At 51.2% G+C, this 6,000-nt stretch overlaps 1 long non-coding RNA gene across 1 annotated transcript in view; it reads left to right on the plus strand.

The window, feature by feature from the left end:
- Positions 1-4,640, plus strand: part of LOC309864746 — a 133,920-nt gene extending 129,280 nt beyond the window's left edge. The window contains exon 3 of the long non-coding RNA XR_014311737.1: positions 4,627-4,640. This is a non-coding gene — a long non-coding RNA (uncharacterized lncRNA). The remainder of the gene's footprint in view (positions 1-4,626) is intronic.
- The last annotated feature ends 1,360 nt before the right edge of the window (positions 4,641-6,000 follow it).

Consider the following 6,000-nt stretch of genomic DNA (forward strand, 5'->3'; position numbering starts at 1 on the left):
TAGCCAGGGGCTGACATTTCTTTCTGCGGGAAGGAGGGCTGGGCTGGAGGAAACCAGGTAGGCGGACCCAGAAGCCAGGGCCTCTCCCATCTGCCACCCAACCTGCCTCCGGCCACGAGGCTCCACAGCACACCCAGCAGGCCGTCCTTGGGACGGCCACCTTGCATGCTTCTGGTCTCGTGACAGATCGCCCACAGCTGTGAATGGTTGTCCCCCAAATTCCACCGAGATCCACCTGGAGTCAGTGCCCCATGTATAGTCAGCTCAACAAAGTGCAAGACCAAAGACCCACCGCAACCGCATCTGCCCACAGACAGGTGAGCTGGTCCAGGAAAGGGCTGCCCACGGGGTTCACTGTGGGCCCACGGAAGCAGAGGAAGGTAGGCTCTGTTCTCTGCAGAGCTGGAAAGTGGAAGTTCACAAATGCCCCATATTCTGATTTCCCTTCCTCCCCTCTCCCTCTTCTCTCCCTCTCCTCTTGCCTCCCTTCCTCACTTTATAGTCTCAGGTTCTTCAAAAGACCCACAATTATATAAGGTAATAATTAGAACAGATAATTCTTGTGTTTGCAACAGGTAGAGAGGTAATAAGTAGAACAATAATAGCACAAAAAGAAAAAGAGGAGAGGGTATAGAGCTATACAGGAGAGATATTTCCATCACTTAGAGGAAATAATTTAGTGTAGACCTATGCAGATTCTGATTGAGAAGTACACTGTGAGCCCCAGAGCAATCACTAAAAAAATACTTAAAAAATATAATGAGGACACCCAGGAAACTTGTTAAGAGAGTAGAAACTAAGAGTTCTCTTCACAAGCAGAAGTTTTTTTTCTTTTCTTTCTATTGTGTGTATATGAGAAGATGGATGTTAGCTAAACCTGTTGTGATCACTTCACAAAACATACACACATCAAACCATCATGCTGTACACCTTAAACTACATAGTGTTACATGTCAATTATCCTCAATAAGAGTGGAAAAATCTAGGGTGAAAAAATAAGGAGTGAAAAATGTTACACTAGAAAATACTTATGGCAAAAGAAAGCAGTAAAGGAAAGAATCAAAACAGACATGAGACGTATACTAAACAAAAATTAAAACTGCAGACATAAATCCAGACTGTCTCAATCAATACACTAAATGTAAATGGATTAAACAATCTACTTGAAAGAGGTTACCAGATGCCTTTTTTTTTTTTAATCCAACTACATGCTATCTACAGGAGACAAACTTTGGATTCAAAGGTACAAGTAGGTTGAAAGGAACGACCACCAAGCAAACAGCCACCCTAAGGGCCAGAATGTCAGCCAAAATGACTTTAAAACAAAACAAAATTCTAGTGATAAAGAGGGACATTTTAAAATAAAAAAGGGTCTTCCCTCAGGAAGACATGACCATTACATATCTGCACTTAACAACAGAATTCCAAACTATATGAAGCAAAAAAGTGACAGAATTGAAGAAAGAGATAATTCAACAATAGTTGGATATTTCAATACCCCCACTTTCAATAAGGATAAAACAACTAAGATTAAACTCAATAAGGAAACAGAAAACTTGAACAACACTACTAAAAAATTGGACCTAAAAACCATCTAGTTGGAACACTGTGCCTAACAGCAGAAGACAAATTCTTCTCAAGTGCACATAAAATAATATACTCCAAATGCAAATTGAAACCACAATGTGGTACTACTTCACACACATCAGAATAGCTATATTCAAAAAAAGAGCTATTAATGAGCATTAGCGAGGCTGTGCAGAGAATGGGACCCTCATCCATAGCTGCTGGGGATGCAAAATGTTGCACCTGCTGGGGGACGCAGTTTGGCAATTCCTCAAAGCACTAAACATAGTCATCACAGGACCCAGAAACTCCCCTTCTGTGTATGCACCCAAGAAAAAAGCTATACCCACACACACACACACACACACACACACAAACTTGCACTGGAATGTTCTCAGCAGCATTAGTCAAAGCAGCAAAACCTAGAAACATTCCATCTCCACCAAGTTACGGATACCTCGAATCTCGAATACAGTATATCCAATCAGAATATCCTTTGGCTATAAAAAGAAATGAAGAGCTGATACCTGCAGCAACATGGACGAGCCGTGAAGACACGATGCTCAGGGTCAGGGAGGTGATACAGCGCAACGTATTATACAATCCCATTTAGAAGAGATGTCCAGAGCTGACGAGTCTGTAGATTCAGGGAGGGCTATGGGGGGACTGTGAACAGGGGTAGGCAGCCTTTTTGGGTGATGATAATCTTCCAAAATGGAGTGTGGTGATGGTGGCACAAGTCTGTGAACACACTAAAAACTGTCGAATCGTACACTTGACATGGGTAAACTATACTGAGCGTGAGTTACATCTCATGGAAGCTGTTGAGGACCGGAAAGTGGGACGAGATGCATTCTGGCCGGTAACACACAGCCTCACCTTCTCCTGGCCCTGAAGTCTGTTTCAGCTGTTCCCCACTCGTCACTTGCCAGCTTGTTCTTTGGTGAGTCATGCCCAGCAACCAGACTTGCAGAGAAAGTATTTTCATATTTCTGCATGGTTAGAGATTTCTGAACAAATCTTACTGGGACCTTGGACAAAGGACAAATCTTACAAGTTACTGGACAGACACACAGACTCCCCTCTTTTGCTCTGTGCTTACATTTCACAAGGACATCTAAGGGCTCTCACCTCCTGGAGAGAGGGGAGAGGAACAATATGTAAAGATGTCCCCAGCTTCATATTGTTTGGGTTCCTCACCTACAACACAGACCCCCAGGATGGGTAAGTTGAGGTCAGTTGGACCTTCACCACACGGCCGAGAATGCATCAGAGTGCCTGGCACCATCTTTGCAGTACATTTTTCCTACATTGTTTTGATGGTGTAGTTTTTGAGAATACTCCTTCATATTAGAATGACTTTTTGAAAATCTCTATGGAGTTACATAATTTTACTCTAGAATAATTAAAATGGTTTTTCCATTACTGATATGTACTTTTGAAAATGTCATGCAAGTTTTAGAATTGTCAAATTTTGGAACATTCTTCTTCACTTGAGTATAGGATTTGTAGCATTTCAAATTTCCTCAGTGACTAGTGACATTTTAACAACATAAATGCTCTTTTAATGATCTTCATTCCCCAGTTTGTCATCAATGTCTTCAAAGTCATGGCATATTCTTATCTTTACCAATACTGTGTCAAACCCGCGCACGTTTAAGTATTTTTATGTTTACAAGATGCTGTCCTCCCATTCACCGGACTATCACTACTACACGAGACTGTTCATTATTTATAGTTGGAATTTAATTCATGAATTACTAATTCTGGTACGATATGAAAAGCACTCGGTTACGATTTACGTCAGGATGATTTCTGACAGTCTGTCACGGAGATTCCTGGCAGCGCGCGTGAATAGTGGAAACTGGAGCCTGTCCCCGGCTCAGTCGCCATGTGCTACCACGGAGAGTTGTTCTTTCGTCTCGAGAACAGAACTACAGTGCACGTTGAGGGGCTAAAATCACAGCGAAGAATGTAAGTTTTATGGCATATACGCATTTTCTAACTGCTCCGGGGGTTCCACATCGATAGCATCCCAACAGTCCCCCCAGGGACAGTGGAGTCCCAGTTCTGCAGCTGCCGCCAAGGACGGGAGGAAGCAGAGTCAGCAACGCGTCCCTCAGGGGCGGCCCTGGCGAGGAAGCGATGTGGGACTCGGGCCCTGGAAGAACCGCAACAATCCCTCATAAGCTGAACGGCCACCCGAGGCTCCCCCTTCCCTGCACATCCAGGTCCCACGAAGGCCTAGGACTCTGGCCTGAGTGAGGTTGGTTACCAGGTTACTGCTGAGCACGTGCTTGTCGGTGGCAATGCCAGCCGGTCCACGAGCTCACAGAGAGCACATCAGTCATCCCCGGGGCTCCCCTCTGCGGTGGCTTCTGATGGTCCCTCCACTTCCCCCCACCCGTGGCTGCGACCCCCAGCTGGCACTTCCCAGCTGTGACACCCTTCCTTCTCAGATGCGCCCTCGGCTGCTCCGTGTGATTCCGGCAGCCCTGGGCAGACCCACCCACCCCCGGTGCTTCGGGGGGCTGAGTTCGAAGACGTCAAACACCATGCTGCTGCCAGTCCTGTGGGAAGCTCCTCTCCTCCTCCCGGGGGCCCCAGGGAGGGACCCTTCTTCCCTCCCTCCCTCCCCTTCTTCCCGCCGGTGGACTCCTCAGCGGCCTGACAGGCAGCACGCCTCTACTTCAGCGCTCAGTGCGCAGCGGCACAGGTGTCTCCCAGGTCCCCATCACTGGGGCCACAGCAGGGTGACCTGTGGAGCAGGTGCGCGCCCGGCATCCCAAACCTCTGGAGAACAGCTGTTGGTAAGACTTGCCCCAGGACAGGGTGTTCAGGGAGTAAAAGCAAACGGGTGACAAGAATCCGCCGCACTGGGGGACGGAGAACACGTGCTTTCTCGCACGCGGACCCCGACGCGGAGGCGGGCGGGGCTGGACAGGTGGGCGACGGCGGGGCACCCACGGCGGAGGCGGCAGTGCGGGAGGGTCTGCGGACAGGCGCGGCACGTGCTGGCGCAGGGGATCATTCTCTGCATTGAAATTTGTAAAACAGAAGGCAGAGAAGCTCCGAAACCACATCCCACAGGGACGGAGGGAGCAGCGAGGGAAGAGCTGCGTATTCAGTCACACGGACTGCAGGACCCAAAGAAAATAAGGACGATGGAAATCGGCAGCCAGTGCCCGGCAACCGAGAGCGCCAAGTCGGCTTTCACTGCAACTAGAAATGTTTGAAAATTGAACATTAGTGGGGAAATAGTTTTGCCAAATCTGAAGGTGGCATAAAATTGCTAAAACAACTCAAGTGGGGGGGGAACCAACTCAAGTGAGAATATCAGCAGTGGCCACGGCACGAGCCCTCGGGTGGACCTTCCCTGTTGCTCCGCCGGCTTCCTGCCCCCGACCTGCGTTGTGACTTCCTGCCCTGCCCGCTGGCTCCCGATTCCCAGGGGGCACAGGGTCAGGGAGTCTTCACAGGGACAGCCACGGCGGGGCACGGCCACTGCCAACAAGCGTTGCGCTCCGTCGAGGGGAGCCGCAGCAGCAGCCCCCGAAGACGCGGGAGACACCAGGCCCCCGACCTTGCGCTGGGATCCATTCCTGGTTGGCCGGAAGGTTCCTTTGCCATCGGGACAGAAGTTCTATGTTCAAAAGTCACCTCCCCTGCTAAGGTCGCAGCCCCAGCTCCATCCTAGCCGGCAGCCGGCGTGGGCAAGCTCACGCTCCGCCCTGTCAAGATTCCTGCAAGTCGCTATTTACACTGAGAATCACCCAATTTCACCAAGACGCACCAGCTCCGCGGGCGAGAAGAGGCACGTGAGGGCCTGTGTCACCTGCTCCAGCCCTGCGGGGCTCCTGTCCCCGCCGCCATGGCTCCCATCTCCACTGTCCCAGCTGCGTGCACTGCCCCCCCCCGTCCCAAGCCACACCCCGCCGGCTTGCAGAGCCCCGTCTCGGAGGCCTCGGTGCCGGTGGGGGCACCCCGCGACCCGGCCCTTGTCCCAGAAGACCCAGCCCAACCGTCCTCTCCTCGGTTTTCCAAAACGGCCTCTCTTAGGCACCAAAGTTCTCGTGATTCCCCAGCAGGAGACTGGGACCTCTTCAGCCGTCCCGGGCTCCGCACGGCTTCCCCCAGCAGAGGCTGTGCACGTGCGCATCTCGACCTCCGGCTATTCACACTCCTCCGTGGACGCACGTGTGGGTCCCACGGGTCGCCGCACGGTGGTCTCTGCGCCACCCTCCCAGCACGGAGCCCAGCCATGTCGCCCGTGTCGGGGGCGGGGGGCAGGGCAGAGCACGAGACGGGGCATGCACCGGACGCATGGGCCGGTGTCTCCAGAAGCCATGTGTCCTGGCCGCCCTTGTGTCCCTGGCGGGAACGCCAGTCCAGCTGCCGCGAGCCCCCTCCACCGCTCCCTGTGCCGACAGCCAC

The sequence above is a fragment of the Mustela nivalis genome (genome assembly GCF_964662115.1).
Source record: "Mustela nivalis genome assembly, chromosome: 5".
NCBI classification, from domain to species: Eukaryota; Metazoa; Chordata; class Mammalia; order Carnivora; family Mustelidae; genus Mustela; species Mustela nivalis.